Source organism: Sciurus vulgaris (assembly GCF_902686455.1).
Source record: "Sciurus vulgaris genome assembly, chromosome: 2".
NCBI classification, from domain to species: Eukaryota; Metazoa; Chordata; class Mammalia; order Rodentia; family Sciuridae; genus Sciurus; species Sciurus vulgaris.
Genome location: NC_136462.1, coordinates 181941023 through 181958691, shown reverse-complemented (window position 1 = coordinate 181958691; position 17669 = coordinate 181941023). Strand labels below are relative to the sequence as shown.

At 42.5% G+C, this 17669-nt stretch overlaps 1 protein-coding gene across 4 annotated transcripts in view; it reads right to left on the bottom strand.

Annotated features, from left to right (window-relative positions):
• PHF20 (PHD finger protein 20) overlaps positions 1-14053 on the bottom strand; it is a 125172-nt gene extending 111119 nt beyond the window's left edge. For all 4 annotated transcript variants that reach the window (XM_079128138.1, XM_079128142.1, XM_079128140.1 and 1 more), the window contains exon 1: positions 13921-14053. The gene's annotated coding sequence lies outside the window, so the exon portion shown is untranslated. The remainder of the gene's footprint in view (positions 1-13920) is intronic.
• Between the last annotated feature and the right edge of the window lie 3616 nt (positions 14054-17669).

Genomic DNA, 17669 nt, shown 5'->3' with positions numbered 1-17669 from the left:
CAAAAACCTAAATATAGAGGAGACACCCATGTAAAAACCTAGGGGAAGAGAATTCCAGGCAGAAAGAATATACTAAAGGCAAAGAGCCTCAGGCAGGAATAAGCCCTCAGGATAGCCCTAAGTCTAGAAGGTAGAGACTCCCTGCAGCTCATACTGCTATTCCAGAAAAGTGCTGAAACAGCAGGTCCAGTAACACAGGTTTCCCAGGAAGAAACCCCCAAGAGGACTCTGCTGAAAGTTATACCTTAGAGGAAAGCTTCAAGATATGTGCACAGACAGGTCTGAGATTCAGATTCTGAACAATTCTGGCTCTACTCTTCCACTGAGTGATGATGAGAAAAATTACTGAGCTTTTGTTTATCCATCTATAAAAATGGGAGTAACATCCCATACCAGCTGGGCACAGTGACATGTGCCTGTAATCCCAGCAATGGGAGAGGCTGAGGCAGGAGGATCAAAAGTTCAAAGCTGAGGCTGGGGAGATAGCTCAGTCCGTAGAGTGCTTGCCTTGTAAGCACAAGGCCCTGGGTTCAATCCCCAGCACCCCAAAAAAAAAAAAAAAAAAGAAGGAAAGAAAGTTCAAAGCCAGCCAGCAACTTAGCAAAGCCCTAAGCAACTTAGCATGACCATGTCTCAAAATAAGACATAAAAAGGGCTGGGGATGTGGCTCAGTGGTTAAGCACTCCTGGATTCAATCCCCAGTACCAAAAAGAAAAAAGTACACCTTTACAACTCCTGGGGTTGTGATGAAGAAGTAAATTAATGAATGTCAAGAACTTAAGCACAGAACACACTAAATATGCACTAAATATTCTGTTTTAACCACAGCAGTGGTGGTATGCTAGCAAAAAGGACACCAGACACAAAGGATTACAGTCAATACTATTATGAAAGAGTAACAAATAGTATCTAAAAAAGTAACAAACGAAATAGCACATCTCTAGTTCTAGGGAAGTTACAAGTTGGTTCAGGTTGTCCCAGGTCACATCAAAAAGATGTGAAATAGTCCACTTAACCTGAGAGAATAAATGAGTGGAGATAGAGGGAAGAAATAGGCCTTAAAATTCCCTGATTCTCCTTTTACTGGTTTTTTTTTTTTTTTCATTTTTGTTTCCCCTGACCCTCCTCCCATACCTGAAATGTTTTCTCTAAGAGCCAATCTTTTCCCTCCACAATTAAAGTTCAGATAGGGGTTGGGGTTGTAGTTCAGTGGTACAGCAGTTGCCTAGCATGTGTGAGGAACTGGGTTCGATCCTCAGCACTACATATAAATAAATAAAACAAAGGTATGTGTCCATCTACAACTAAAGAAAACATTTTTAAAAAATCAGACAGGGGGCTGGGGAGATAGCTCAGTTGGTAGAGTGCTTGCCTTGTAAGCAAAAGGCCCTGGGTTCGATCCCCAGCAACCAAAAAAAAAAAAAAAAAAAAAAAAAAAAAAAAAATCAGACAGACAGCAAATTCAGGTTGAGCTTACTCCTAACAAATTACTGAGAATGAGTTGGTTAAAATCAATAGATATTTCCAGAAGCAATAAAAGGAACCTGATATCCAGGCTTGCCTCTAGAATATTTTGCTATATGACCTTTGGGCACATTACTCAACCTCACTGAGTACTTACAAGTTACTTCTCCTTTTTGTCTCATGACAGTTTAAAGCCCAAGACTGGTCAAGTGCCAAGCTACAAACACCAGCCTGCCCTTACCTCCTCCCTCCCTCACCTCCTATTCTGTCACCATTCTGTAGGACCCAAGTCTAGGTTTTTCCTATGACCTAGTCGTGACCCAGTTCAGGCCCCACTGCTTCTAATCCCAATTACTAGCTCTTAACTGAGCTCCAAACCTCTAGCCACAAACCCCAAACCCCAAACCAATACTGTCTTAAGAGTCAACATCTTCTGGGTGCCTATTTTAAACATCTGTTGTAAACATCTCTTTAGTGTCTGTCTCATAGGTGTGTAATGAAGATATTGTTATCATTACCATTTTGTAGATAAGAAACCTGAGGTTTAAAAAGTTGCCCAAATAGCAAAACTAGTCATCAGTAGGACAAGGAATTTTTTTTTTTTTTTTTTGGCGGTGCTGGAGATCAAACCTGGAGCCTCATGCTTGCAAGGCAAGCACTCTACCGACTGAGCTATCTCCCCAGTCCCAAGGACAAGGAATTGAACCCAGGTTTTCTAACTCCAGTTAACTATATTTACATTGTGGCGAATCTTTCTACACCACTATACCACTATAACAGGGATATTTCCTTTTTTTTTTTTTTTTTTGGTGATGGAGATTGAACCCAGGGGTGTTGTTCTACTGACCTACAGTACTAGTCCTTTTATTTTCTATTTTGAGATAAGTTCCCATTAAAGTGCTGAGGTTGGCCTCAAACTTGTAATCCTCCTGTCTCCGCCTCCTAAACAGCTGGAATTACAGGCATGCAACACAACATTCAGCTTACTACAGGAATTCCCCAAAACCACCGGCAGGTGGATGGGGGCAGGGGTGATAGGGATCAAATCCAGAGACTCATGCATGCTGGGCAAGCACTCTACCACTAAGCTATACCCCCAGCCCCACTACAGGGATACTTCTAAAATGTAAATTTGATCATAGAGAACACTCTGGTGTTTTGCTGTGGTTGTTTTTGGTACTGGTAATAGAACCCAGGGGCACTTTACCTGCTATGTTCCCAGTTTTGTTTTGTTTTTTTGTTTGTTGTTTTTAATTTTTTTATTTTGAGACAGGGTCTCACTAAGTTACTCTAGGGCTTTGTTAAATTGCTGAGACTGGCCTTGAGCTTCTGATCCTCCTGCCTGAGTGTCTGAGTTCCTGGGATTACAAGCATGTCCTAACAACACTGTTTTAAACTTTTAAGTTACTCAATGCAGCATTAAGGCCATCAGTAAGATAGTTGTTATAACCAAACAAAATAGGGGTCTCTAAAGATGGGCAATTAAAAAGAGAAAAGCAGGCAAGTTTAGCAGAAGGGCAGTGGACATACAGATTATGAGCCAGAACTCTGGAGTAAGAATGTCTGGGTTGGGATTCCAGCTCAGTCATTTTGCAGTTAACCTTGCACAAGTCATTTCTTCTCAGCCTCAGGCTCTTCATCTGTTAAATGGGGATAGTACAGGTACCTATTACATAGCTTCAAACAAGGTTGTAAAGATTAAAAGTTAATTTATCCCAGAGCATACAATATGCTCTTAAGGTTATTATTGCTCTTTCGGCGCCCACTCCTGCCACACCCAGACTCCTTGAGGTTCCAACCTCCAGGACCTGACACAAATCAGCTCCTTTCTCTGCCTGGTCCTTCAAGACTGGGTTCAGTCATCAGTGCTTCCCTGCAGGGTTTAGTGAGTCAGCTACCCACTCCTATATTCTCCCAAGGCCTGGCCTCTGGGCCACAGCATTCATTACTCTATACTAAAACTGCCTGGGTGATCTGATCTATCCTATCGGATGACCTCTTCAAGGGCACCCCAGATCTAACAAGCAGTATGCTTATATGGTGGTCAGCTGCTTCTTAAATGAGGTAACTCCAGTTTTCTCACTGGCAAAATGGGAGTAAAAACAGGAAAGAGACCGGTAATATCCTTCAAAGGAATTAAAGGCGCTAAGCATGTGGAAGCTTTTTTAAAAGTGCTACCCATGGATAAATGTAGGAACTGTTACTACTCCTAGAGAGGGTGGGGAAGAAAGCAAAGAGGAGAATTTGGTATTCTGTATCCTGACAAAAAGCTGCATCTAGGGTTGGGGCTGTAGCTCGCTGCTGGAACACTTGCCTAGCAGGTATGAGACACTGGGTTCAATCCTCAGTACCACAAAAAAATAAATAAATAAAATAAAGGTATTGTGTCCATTTACGACTGGTTAAAAATGAATGCCGTGTTCCTGGAATTAACTTACAGTGAGGAAATTAAACTTAAAAAAAAAAAAAAGAAAAAGAAAAAGAAAAAGAAAAAAAAAAAAAAAAGCTGTATTTGTTTTGTTTTCTCAGTCCCTGGAGGCTTCAGTCTATATCTACATTCTACAGCATATAATATGAAGCTCTGGAGTGAGTTTTGTGAGGGTTCCTTCTGTGGGAAGTCTTAAACACACCAGACTAAACTGTTCTTACAGGATTTCTAAACGAATAGTCATTCCTCAATGGGGCCTCCAAACATATTTTGCTGAATTCATAGCCCTTTCACTGCTTATGGGGTTCTGAAAACACATGTTATTTAAAAGATAACTAATTTAATTCCCTTATTCTTTAAAGATTATCTTTTGTTCCTGGCTGCTATCACTACCAGGAAAAGGTTAGCATCCACTCAGTCTTCACCATGTGCAAAATTCTTGACAAATATCTCATTCCCAACAATCAGAGAAGTGGGCAGTAGTATCTATCCTATATCCCACAAATGAAGAAAAGAAGGCTTAGAACAGATAACTTGCCCATGGTCACCTTCACTGGGTAGAAGATCTGGGATTTGTGAAACAAGACTTCCTCCAAAACCCACACTTATATGGCTTTTAATAAATGAGGACTTTGGGCTGGGGATATAGCTCAGTTGGTAGAGTGCTTGCCTTGCAAGCACAAGGCCCTGGGTTCAATCCCCAGCACCGCAAAAAAATAAAAAATAAAAAAATGAGGCCTTTGCAAAGTGCAATGACACACACCTATAAACCCAGCAACTCAGGAGGCTAAGGCAAGAGGATGGCATGTTTGAGGCCAGCCTCAACAACTTAGCAAGGCCCTGAGCAACTTAGTAAAAACCTGTCTCAAATTTAAAAATAAAAAGGACAGAAAATGTGGTTCAGTGGCAAACTAACCCTGGTTTAATTCCCAGTACCAGGAATAAAAAGGAAAAAAAAAAAAAAAAAAAGAAAAGACACTACATGTAATCATTCACAACCATTGTCTGAGTTCCTTGAGAGGCTGAGGCAAAAGGATCACGTGAGCCCAGTAGTTCAAAGTCAACCCAAGCAATACAGTGTTGAGAACACATAACAAATTTGGGAAGGCAGGAGGGGAAGAAGAGGCCTTTGGGACACTTGATCATTAATGATATGAAGGGATTACTGTTAAGTTTTTGTGTGTGAAAATGAAAAAAAAAAATTAAGTCTACAGACACTACTTATAAAAGTTATGAATGCGGCCTGGAGGTGAAGCTCCATGGTAGAATTCATGCTCGGCACGTGTAAAGCCCTGGGTTCAATCCCAGTACCAAAACAAAGTTAAAATTTCTGTAGGTGGAAGGGGAGTAGATCAGTGGTAGAATTCTTGCTTAGCATATATGAAGCTCTGAATTTGATCCCCAGAACACCAAGGATAAAATAAAAAGAAATACAAACTAAAGAAGCCTGAGGAGGTATTAAAAACATTTTATAAAAGGAATAAAGCAGAAGTGATAATGGTAACATACACTCAACTTATAGATGGCTAAGCTTGGATTACCTACAAACTAGATTTTCTTGTTCCTATTTTTTCAGACTAGGAAATGGAGGAAAGGGTAACATTTACTGATACTTTCAATGATTGATGTGAGGCAATTATGAGTACTTGAGTGAGGAAACAGGTCCAGGTGAGTGATTGGTCATGCTAGAAAAGTCTACCTCCAATGCCCATACCACAATGAGAGTCCCCAGAGGTTTAAGTCACATGCCCTAGTCACATGTGGTCCCAGAAGAGTGGCAGATGCTGGAACACAAACCCAGGAATTCTGCCTTCAAATACTGGATCCTTACCACCAACAAACCATGAAGCCCAGGCTTGAAAGGCAGCCTCTTCTACTACCTTGCCTTTCTCACATAGGTCACAGCATGACCAATTTCCTATTCATCAAAGCACACTGGACAGCATTTATCACTCCATGGGACCAAGAGACAGTCAAGCAGCCCAAAATGTCTGTGCCCATGAGCCTCAAAAAAGGAAGAAAGTAGTAAAAATTATAATAGAAGTGGAATGGTGACCACCAGAAGCTAAGAGGAGGAGGAAATAAAGGAATTATTATTTAGTGGGTATAGAATTTCAGCTTGAAAAAATGAAAAGTTATGGAGATGGATGGTAACAATTATATAACACTATGAATGTACTTAACGCCACTGAGTTCTACACTTAGAAATGGTTAAGAGCTGGGTGTGGCAGCATGTCTGTAGTCCCAGCTATTCAGAAGGTCCAGGAAGGAGGATCTCAAATCCAAGGCCAACCTCAGCAACTTAGCAAGTTCCTACCTCAACATTAAACATAAAAGGGCTGGAGATACAGCTCAGTGGTAGAGCACCCCTGTGTTCAAGTCCAACTATCAAAAAAAGAAAAGGCACTGGGGATATACCTCAGAGGTAGAGTGGTTGCTTAACATGCCTCAATGCCCAACACCAAAAATAAAAAAAGAAACAAAATTCCAAAGGTTCAGATGATAAATTGTGTGTGTGTTTTACCACAATTAAAACTAAAGACTGAGCTAAAAGTTCAGAGACAAAGTGCTTGCCTTGATTATGCAAGGAAAGGCCATATGGGTTCAATCCCCAGAACCACAAGGGAAAAAAAACCGCATACACACACACACACACACACACACACACACACACACACAGAAGGGCAGCCTAAGTTGGAAGGACTGGACTTCTACAGTTTAGAATTTTTTTTTTTTTTTTTTGAAACAGGGTCTTGCTAGAGTCTGAGGAGTTTGCTAAGTTGCTGAGACTGGCCTTGAACTTGAAATCCTCCTGCCTCAGCCTCCTGAGTCGCTGGGAGGCACGGTAAAATTAAGGGAGATTTGCGTGGTTGAGATTCTAAATGCTTTGGTCTTTGGTTCAGGGCTGCTACCCATTTGATACTATAATTAAAGTGACTTTTTCAAATGTCTAAGAGGAGTAAAGGCAACTGTGGAGAGGAGAATGTGAGTGTACCTGAATTAGAGGCAGATACCTTACTCCAGTCCAGACTCAGCATATCAGCTAAAAGACCTTAGACAAGTTACCTAATCTCAGTTTGCTCCTGTTAAGAGGCTAATAGATCAATTGTAAGTATTCAGTGAAATCCAAAAGAGTGCTCCCAAAATGCTAGCTACAGTTATCATTTTTGTAAAATGCCCACATTTCCAGGACAGGTTTCCACAACCTAAAAATCCCAACACTTACACACCAGTAGAAACAAGGAAGGCATTTCAATCCAAGCAGTCATGGACCTTTTCCATGTGAGAAAGAGCCTCTTGAATATCAGATCCCGGGTAGGAAAGAGTCTAAATACTGTATGCTAACTTAAAATGCTTGGGAGTCAGCCTTTAAACTTCTAGGATGACTTTCCTGATAAGGGATAAACTATCCTGGAATGAAAACCTCATTTTCAATCCTTCTGCAGGCCCTCCTCTCCCAGAGTTCACTAATTGAAACTCCACCTCGCTTTCATACACCCACCATTTACAACTTAGTGACTCATATCAGGCCCCTAAAATTTTATGGGATTTCGGTTAGCTCATTAGTTCCACTATTTGGTCAAAGAAAGTAAAGTACAGCTGGAGAGCTAGGCCAAGATGTAGCAAAGTTGACGAAGTATTATTACAAATTAAACTTTCAATTTTGACTAGTTACCTGTTAGTTAACAACCTACAGGCTAGCTCCTAAGAAAGATGGGTAAGGACAGCACCCTGCCTTTCTCCAAGCTTATGATCTAATCAAATAAAGTGACAAAGCATACACTTTGATTGAAAAAAAAAAAAAAATGCTTCCAAGAAAACTGTAGCCAGGAGCAGTGGTGCATGTCTGTAATCCCAACAACTAGGGAGGCAAGAGGATCACAAGTTCAAATCAAGCCTCAGCAACTTAGAGAGACCCTAAATAATTTAACAAAAGGGCTCAGCTGGTAGAGTGCTTGCTTTGCAAGCACAAGGCCCTGGATTCAATCCCCAGCACCGCGAAAAAAAATAATAATAATAATTTAACAAGACCCTATCTCAAATTTTAAAAATATAAAGGGCAAGGGTTAAAAAGAAATAATAATAATAATAATGATGGACTGGGGTTGTGGCTCAGTGGCAGAATGCTTGTCTAGCACATGAGAGGGACTGGGTTCGATTCTCAGGACCACATATAAATAAATAAAATAATTGTCCATCAAAAACTAAAAAAATAAATTTAAAAATTTTTTAAATAAGAAAAGGGACTGGGGATATAGCTCAGTTGGTAGAGTGCTTGCCTTGCAAGTGCAAGGCCCTGGGTTCAATCCCCAGAACTGCAAAAAAAAAAATAATAATAATGATAATAATAATAATAATAATAATAATAAAAGAAAGGGCTGGGGATGTGGCTCAGTGGTTGAATGCCCCTGGGTTAAATCCCCAGAGTTGAAAAAACAAAAATGACTGGAGATGTGGTTTAGTAATAAGCACCTCTGGGTTCAATCCCTGCTACCAAGAGATAAAATAAAATAAAATAATTAATTAAAATATAATATACATTAAGTAGGAAAACTTTCAAGTAAATATGGTTTTATGTAATATTCAGCCTTATTGATGCAGAAGTAGCTAACATAGAATGGAGAACTCAAGGCATATTTCTTTGGGAATGTTAGGCAGTTTTGAATGAAATACAGTACAAAACTGGCAGAAGACATTGAGGCAAAAGAATGCTGAAGTTGTATGTGAGGGCAAGCTCACTGGCTGAGCTAGAAAAGACACAGTGGCAGAAGTGACTTGGACAAGGGACTGACTGGCAGATTGCCCAATAGTGCATGTGAAGGAAATCAAATCTGCTCTGATGAGCTCCCAGACAAGTGGGTTTCGAAGGAAAGTCTGACAAAGACTCAAGACAGGATAGACTTTAGAGATAATCAGCCCCTTATTTTTTTCAAATGGGAGAACAAGGTCTAGTAGCATCAAGTAACTTGCCTGAAGCCTCATAATGAGTGGAAGAGTTGGGCCTACGGCCAAATCCAGATCAAATCTGTTACTGAAGATGATCTGACATTCATTTGAGGAATGGAGGGATTAAGGAAGACCTGGGACACAAAAAGTCTGGTCATTCAGGTTTGTCCTGATTAGGCCTGGAATAGGATCACATTGGAAAAGGGCCAGGCAGGTAACAGTCAAGATGATCTAAGACATTTGTAATGGAAAAACCCATGGAGACTTAGAAGAGATGAAACAAATGGGGATGAAACAAAAGGAGAAAGATTATGAGCCATGATCTCCATCAAAGAATGTCATCATCTCACCAGCACTGCCTTAGGGAGCACCCACTTAAGAGACCAGCCAGCAGTTTCCATTCAAATTCCAGGCACCTAGCCAGGCGAGGTGGCACATGCCTGTAATCCCAGGTTTGGGAGGCTGAGGCAGGAGGATAGTGAATTCAAAGCTAGCCTCAGCAACTGAGCAAGGCTCTATGCAACTCAGCAAGACCCTGTCTCTAATAAAATACAAAAAAGGGCTAGGGATGTGGCTCAGTGGTTATCCAGGCACCTACCTTTACCCTGGTCTTTCTCAGGCCCATTTCTAGAAGCCAGAAAACCAGGAAAGACGCCTTGAAAATCCCAATACCTGTGACTGTGGATATGAACTATCTCAGACTCCCTACTCGTGGCAAAATGACAGGTGAAGAACCAGAGAGCCAAGTTGGCCATGCAGTATTTACTAGAATGATACTATGTCAAGAATATGAAAAAAAAAAAAAAAAGAATATGAGAGCTAAGGACATAGCTCAGTGGTAGGACACATGCACAAGGCCCTGGGTTCTATCATCAGCACTGCCTACCCACCAAAAAAATTGCATTCACATTTCAGCAATTAAAATTAAATATGGGGGCTGGGGAGATAGCTCAGTCGGTAGAGTGCTTGCCTTGTAAGTACAAGGCCCTGGGTTCTGATCCCCAGCACCCAAAAATAAATAAATAAATTAAATTAAATTAAATTAAATATGTATTTTAATATGATAATAGCCACAGAAGCCAAGAAGTTTTAGTCATGGTGCTAACCAGATGCAGTGACATGCACCTGTAGCTACTCAGGAAGCTGAGGTAGGAGGATCTCTTATGCCCAGGAATTCGAGACCAGTCTGGGCATCACAGACCCCTATGTCAAAAAAGAAAAGGAAAAAATTTTAAAAACTAAGTGCTAGGATAACTGTAGTTGAGTATAGTTAATAGGCCCCTTCAACAACCTTGTGCAAACTTTAAGGGATGTGTATCTGGAGAAAAGAAAAACAGAAAACAATGCCCCAGCACACAATTAACCACTATTTTCTGTTTCATCAAGAAATCTTCAGCTTTGTGTTTAAAACACTGCTATTCAAGTGTAATTCACTAACACCTGCAAACCAGAAATGCAGATAGATACTCAGACCCCATCCTAGACCTACCAAATCAGAATCAGCATTTTAAGAAGACCCGCAAGTGACCTGTAGGCACCTTCCAGTTTGAGAAGCCCTCGTGTAGAATACTTTAAGAGTGCACTGTAGAGCAGTACACAAATAAAGTATCAAAAGCCAAATAAAGAGACAAAGTACCTGTTCACTTTCAGTATATCATATTTTATTACATACTGCTCAGACAGACCTCCAATTTTTTTTTAATTTAGTATTTACCAATGAACACATGATCTAAGTGTGGGATCTATTTCACTTCCTGAAATAACACAACTTAGTTCTAAAGCCTTCATGCACAAAAAATATAAAACAGCTTAGTTGTTCAGAAAACAAAAGAATGGTTAATTATATTCAAGTTCCAAAACTGAGTTCAGAGCACCTCCCCACAAAGCACATTAATTCCTACAGGTTCCTCAGAGTATCATTAAATCCCCCAGCATCCCTAGGAAGCAGGTGCTTGGCAAATATCCAGTTTCCAAATGAGATTCAGAAGGATTTGGTCCTGAAAATGCAGTATTCCTGCTTTGTCCTACTGGTGTCTTCTCAGCCCCAAGCTCTCCCCCACTGAGGCCTCATGCAGCTGCACACTCAAGTACTTCCCAAAAGGGAGAAAGGTCAGAGGTGTCATTATCCCCCAAGCACTTGAGATTCCAGCTGTGGAGAAATTAATCTGGTTGGAGGTTCAGGTTGAGAACCCTGAGAAAGATCTGGAAAGGGAGAGAGACATAAAAAAGAAAGAATCTACTAAGAGGCTCTTAAGAGAGAAGATATCCGGATATCTATAGGTTTTTAAAGTGGGGGATTGGGGGCAAAGATTGGCAGATTAGTGAGAAGATGATGGGAGAGGATAAATATCCACCCACAACCTGCGCCCCGGGGACAAAAAAGGATTCAAAGGATTTCCTTCAAATGACCTTTTTTGCATTACTAGGGATGAACAAGAGCTCTACCACTGAGCTACAACCCTGCCCAAATAACCTCTTTTCTTGAAAAAAGGAAGAAAGCCAGTGTAGGGGAAGAATTTGGAGGCTAGAAGCAATACAATACTAGAAAAATCTCTTGAAGGCTTTTTTCCAGTGTAGGGAGATAAAGCAAAGGAGAAAACAACCCACCCAAGTAGAATCTAAGGGAAGGAAAACCACCAGGAGGATTAGAGTTCTGTGAATAATCAAAGAACTGAAAAGGGTTTCCTTTCCAATTTGAATCCTGTGCCAGAAGGCCAGGCAGGCCTCCACCTCCAACACAGGAAGAATAAAGGGGGAATCTCTATAGCCACTCGATAAACAGAACAGTGTCCAAAGGGAATTAGAAACCAGAAAAAGGCCTGGGCATAGGGCAAACCAAGAGAGAAGCGGTCCTGTTTGCAGAAAGATAAAAGATAAACCAGGCACAGTGGCACATGCCTTTAATCCCAGCCACTCAGGAGGCTGAAGTAGGAGGATGGCAAGTTCAAGGCCAGCCTGGGCAACTTAGTGAGATCCTATCTCAAAACAAAACATAAAAATGGCCAGAGATGCAGCTCAGAGGTAGAAAGAATGTCTAGCATGCTGGAGTTCTGGGTTCAATCCCCAGTACTGTTTAAAATAAATAAACAATAGACATGATGGACATATGAAAGACAATTTTCAGGCATCTCCTTTTAGGAGATGGACTCTGGGGTGCAGGGGAATCTGGAGGGTTCATTTGGTGTGACTACAGGAAATGTGCCTAGGAGGAAAAAAAAAAAAAACATGGAAGCAGAGAGAAAGTGCTGTGCTGAACAAAGATATGCACTCACCAGAAGAAGAGGAAATGGGTGCACGGACCAGACTGGGAGAGCACCTAAAGGGGAATGTGGTTCAAAAGAGGGAAGGAAACAAATGAAAATATCTTGGATGCAAAAGAGCTAAAAAGGTATGAAGCGGGGGAAGGGAGCCATGGTGCTAGCCTATAATCCCAAGTACTCCTGAGGCTGAGGCAGGAGAATCACAAGTTTGAGGCCAATCTGGGAAACTTAGTGAAATCCTGTTATCAAAATTACAAATAAAAAGAGCTGGGGGTGTAACTCACTGGTAGAGTGTCTCTAGGTCCCATCCCTAATACAGGAAAAATAAAAGGGGGTGGGGGTATGCACGGTATGCTCAAGAACCACAGAGCACTCACCCCCAGAGTGGTGCATTCATATATTTAGGGGATGCTGCAGGAAGTAAATATGCTCTCAGGAAGGAAAATAAGTCTCCACCAGGTAGTTTGGGGAACTGGTAAAAAAGCGCAACCCCAAGAATATAAGTGACAGGGAAAGGCAGTGAATTCCCTTATTTGAGAAACTGGAAATATGTACCAATAAACATCAGTTTTTAAAGGGTTGAGAAAAGGAAGGGGCCCCTAAATTTAACAAATTCTGGAGACAGCCTGGCCAGTGGCACAAACCTGTAAGTAATCCCAGCAGCTCGGGAGGCTGAGGCAGGAGGATTACAAATTTGAGGGCAGCCTCAACAATTAAGCAAGACCCTCAGCAATTTAGCGAGACCCCCATCTCAAAAAATAAAATCGGCAAGGGATGTGGGTCAGTGGTAAAGCACCAATGGGTTCAATTCTCAGTAAAAAAGAAAAAGAAATTCTGGGAAAATATTGTCAGATTGGGGGCCTCGGAAGGAGATTCTTTCTTGGAATTGTGGGGCATAAAAAAGTATCCCCACAGGCGCTGGCCTATAATCCCAGCGACTCCAAAGGCTAAAGCGAGAAGATCGCAAACTCGAGGACAGCCTCAGAAATTTAGCAAGACTGTCTCAAAACATAAAAAGGTTTGGGGGATGTAGCTCAGTGGTAGAGCACCCCGGGTTCAATCCCCAGTATGGGGGGGGGAGAGTATCCCAAAACTTTGGTTACAGCACCTCAGATTTGAAGGACCTGTTACAGGGATGAACCCCGAAATTGGAAGGGAGTACTCAGATTGAAGGCTTGAAAAAGGGAGTGTGCTTCCCAGTTTGGGGAGAAAGGGATACACCCTCTGGGGAAATTTAAAAACAGATAAAACCACAGGGTTGGAGTTTAGTAAAGGGGTGGGCCACCAGATTTTCAAAACTATAAAGGGGGCACTCCCATTATGGGGGTCATGAAAAAAGGGGTGTGCTCCCCAGAATGAGATTTAAAAGGTAATAAAAGAAAGCACGTTGACAAAGCACAAGGCAACAGTAGGGGCTGGTGATGGGGTTCTCAGGGACCACACAGCTCAGGTTCGGACCTAGCGCTCACCTCCACCCCCAACAAACACACCCCCAATACGACCCGCTCAGTGCCCGGGGCCAGCACCCCGCAGCCCAGCCCCCTCGGGCGGCGCTGATTGGCCGAGGTCCCCATCATTCCTGCGGGCAACCCCGGGGATTGGGCGCCGCTCGCACGCCCGCCACGCTCTCATCAGCGGTCCCTAGGCCTCCTTCCCGGCTGGGCGAACGGGGCCGGGAGGGGAGTGGGGCCAGGCAGGGGACCGAAGCAGCGGTGGCGTCCTTCACCGTTCCCGCCCGCACGGCGCGCGCGCGGCGCGGGCCCGACCCGACCCAGCCACGGCCAGCCGGCTTCGCCTTGTCGCGCCTCGCCGCGAGCTCACCTCACGGCCCCGCTCCTGCTGCGCCGCTCCAGGACCAACCGACAGAAGGACTCTGCGTGCTGCGCACCACGTGACCCCAGGGACGCGCCCAGCGTATCCCCCGCCCCCCACACACACGCACCATCGCCACCACCGAGTGACGCAGCGCCCCAGCTGCCCCGCCCTCAGCCCCGCCCCGCCGGATCACCCGGGCGACGGCTCCTGCAGACCACGCCCACGGCCCTGACGCGCGGGAACCAGGCCCGCACTCCATCAGGAACACGAAGTCCCCATTGAACGTTTAACCACTGAGACCACGCGAAGCCCGGGACTGGATACCATTCTTCCCATGTTAATTTTGCCTCCTACTTCTTTCCATAACCCTGCCACCACTCCGGTCTAGCTTCATCACCTCTTTCCAAGTTGGCCACGGTCTGCACCCCATTATTCTTGTCCCTTTCAATCCATACTTCACACGGGGAGAGCTTTTCAAAACGTCATCCTCCGTTGCAAATCTGTTTCCCTCTCTTCTCGAGATTAAGATCTAAGTCTTCACCTAGATTTATCAGGCTCTTCAAAGTCTGAATTTAACCTGCCTCTTTCGTTCTCACACATCCTGCTCCCCTACATTCTCAAGTGTCTTTCGAGCCTCAAACGAGCCAGGTTCTTTCTCACGTCAGGAACTTTGCTCCCATCCCTCCACTTTGGGTCATTTAACTCCTAGAAAAGACTATCAATTGCTGTTGAAAGAAAGAAGCAGTATTTTGTCTCCGGACCAAAGTCCGAGTTGCACGGACTACAAAAGATTCTGCGGTGTTTTCTCAATGGAACCTGGCAAGTGCCAAGGGGACATGCTACAATTTGCTATTTATGGGGGCAATAACGACTTTATTTTACACTTAAAAGATACGGTAGCCAGATTTAACTTAAAATATAAATCTAATCATGTCACTGCTCTACTTAAAACAACCCATCAATCGGTCTCTCCATCTGCATCCTACCCCACTACTCATCCTCTGACCACACTGACTTTATATCAGGTTTTTTGTTTGTTGGGTTTTTTTGTACTGGGAATTTAACCCAGGGGGTGCTTTACCAGCCCTTTCCATTTTTTTATTTTTAATTTTTTTTTTTTTTTTTTTTTTTTTTTTTTTTTTTTTTTTTTTTTTAATTTTGAGACAGGTCTCCCAAGGTTTGTTAGGGCCTTGCTAAATTACCCAGACTGGTCTCATACTTGCAATCCTACGTCAGGCTCCCAACTCACTGGGATTACAGGCATGCACCACAGTGGACGACCTTTCTGTCAGTTTCTAGGCTCTTTCCAGCCTCTGGGCCATTGAATAGGCTGTTGCTATTCATAAGGCTGACTCTTAATAGAAACTTCAGTTTATCATCTCCTCAGTGAGGTCCTCTTTAACTACATAATCTAGAAGTGCTCCACTAAGATCACCCACCTCCTTCATCGCAATTACTCTGTTCATTTTCAATAGAGCAGTTTACACAGTTTTAATTATTTCATGTTGTTTTTGTTTCCTTGATTGTATTACAAGGTTAAAAAACTGTGATTCCTCTTTTAAAATGAAAGTGGAGCTCATGGTAGGGTGTAGGCTTAGCATGCACAAGGCCCTGTGGATTCGGCACCCGGCACTGGAAAAAAAAAAAAAAAAAGAAAGAAAGAAAGGAAGGAAGGAAGGAAGAAAGAAAGAAATGAAAAGAGAGAGAGAATAGAATGATTTTTCTTGGTTGTATTGTCCTATTTTCCGGGATAAAAGTAGGGACTACCTTCTTTGCTACTGAATAGTGAGAATTTGCAAATAATAGATATTCAATATGTACCTGTGGAAGAAATGAAAGGAAAGAGAATAATATTGAAAAAATTAGATTATCTTTATAAACTGAGTCCATTGAAGAGATGCTTTTTGGAATCAGGGTTGGAGCTGGATGTGGTGGCACACACCTATAATCCCAGAGACTTAAGAGGCTGATATAGGGGCTGGGGAGATAGCTCAGTCAGTAGAGTGCTTGCCTTGCAAGCACAAGGCCCTGGGTTCGATTCCCAGCCCCGTGGGGTGGGGGGGACTGATACAGAAAGATGGCAAGTTTGAGGCCACCCTTAGCAATTTGGAAAGACCCTGTGTCTCAAAATAAAAAGGACTGGAGAACACCTCTGGGTTCAATTCTCAAAAAGTAAGCAAATCAAAATAAATAAATCAGAACTTGATATGAAGAGGGTTCCTCAGCTGAGAGAGCAGGAGGTAGTCCCTAGGAAGAGTTCCTAAAAAAACAGGGACAAAAGCTTTGGCTGTGCTCATTTGGGTGGTATATATTCTAAAATGTAACAATACAGAGAAGATTAGCATGGCTCTTGCACAATGATAATTTGCAAAAATCATATTTACTTTTCTTTTTATTATTTTTTCTTTTTTTTTTTTTCATATTGTTTAAAATGGCATTTTGAGGACCAGAATCATTCATTCATTCAAGTGCTCAAATAACAGGAAGAAAAGACCTCAGGATACTCTAGGCTTATTAACATGAAATTGCTCACATATTAATGACTATTGTAATATAGAGGATTTCTTGCCCCACAAACCATGATACTGCCAAGAATCCTGGACTCTGCAGCCCCGTACAAACTATAACATTCCTGCATTTATTGAGAGTCAGAATTGTGCTAGGTACCAAGGATGCATTGCAGAATGAAATTTTAGGCCTTATTCTCAAGGAGCTCACAGCCTGGTAAAGAAATTGGCACAATTTGTAAGTTAAAATTCTTTTTGTCTGATACAAATACAAGCATTGACACTGTTGCAAGTACAAGCAAAAAACAATTACAGCTGATCACTTTGGGCATTCTATAATCCCAGTGACTCTGGAGGCTCAGGCAGGAGGATTGCAAATTCAAAGCCAGCCTCAGCAACTTAGTGAGACACAGTCTCAAAGCAAAACAAACAAAACAAAACAAAAAAAAGCTGGGGTTGTAACTTAGTGGCAAAGCATGGGGGGGTGGGGGTTCAATCCTCAGTACAAAAGGAGGAGGATTAGGGCCAGGGATGTAGCTCAGTTGGTAGAATGCTTGTCTCACATATACAAGTCCCTGGGTTCAATCCCCAGTGCCACAAAAAGAAAAAAAGATAAAAGGGGGGAGGGTTTGTATTACAAGGATATTTATATTACAAGGATATTGGGGGCCCTGAGCATCAACAGGAAATCAGGGCAGTTTAAGTAAGAAGCAGCACCACTGTTGGAATTCGGTCCTAATATCCCTGTCTGAGTCAGTTAAGAGGCAAAGTTTTGGTCAGTAGCCACCACTGATTGTCCAATCTCAGGTCACAGCAATGAGTCCATGCTGCCAGGGAAAGAAGAGAGGAATGCCCTAAAAATATTCCTCCAAATAGGGAAGGAGGCTAACATTAACCAGGAAAAAAACAAACCAACCAACAAACCTGACACAGATATGAATAAAGTACCTTGATAGTTGAACTCTTTTTTGGGGGTGGGGCGCGGTACTGGGGATTGAACTCAGGGGCGTTTGACCACTGAGCAACATCCCCAGCCCTATTTTGTATTTTATTTAGAGACAGGATCTCACTGAGTTGCTAAGTGTCTCGCTTTTGCTGAGGCTGGCTTTGAACTCTCAATCCTCTTGCCTCAGCCTCCTAAACCAGTCTTTTTGATGAAAAAACATGCAGAAACCTGACTTGCCAGCTTCTGCCAAACTGGATATTAATAGAATGCTAACCAGAGAGCTCCAACTTACAAAGTGGTAA